This window comes from Buceros rhinoceros, unplaced genomic scaffold (assembly GCF_000710305.1).
Source record: "Buceros rhinoceros silvestris isolate BGI_N320 unplaced genomic scaffold, ASM71030v1 scaffold16509, whole genome shotgun sequence".
Classification (NCBI taxonomy): domain Eukaryota; kingdom Metazoa; phylum Chordata; class Aves; order Bucerotiformes; family Bucerotidae; genus Buceros; species Buceros rhinoceros.
The window spans coordinates 1-279 of record NW_010432249.1 but is presented as its reverse complement, the minus strand read 5'-3'; positions in this window follow the sequence as shown (position 1 = coordinate 279).

Genomic DNA, 279 nt, shown 5'->3' with positions numbered 1-279 from the left:
CTTTAGGTCTGGATGCATCGAGAAGAGGAAGAGAGGGCTTGATATGGCCACAGGCCCCTTAAAATTGCCCACTGCCCAAACTCGGCTCTAACGCACCCAGAGCACAGCACGGCACGGCCCGCTCAGCTGAGGCTTGGTCCTCCTACGCACACCAGCTGCCACCTCCCGGCACTTGTTGGGCGAGGAGGCAGGAGGCACAAACCGCACAGTGGGGTGGAGAATATATAACAATATTGTCAGAGAATCACAGACTGGCGGGGGACAGAAGGGACCTTTGGA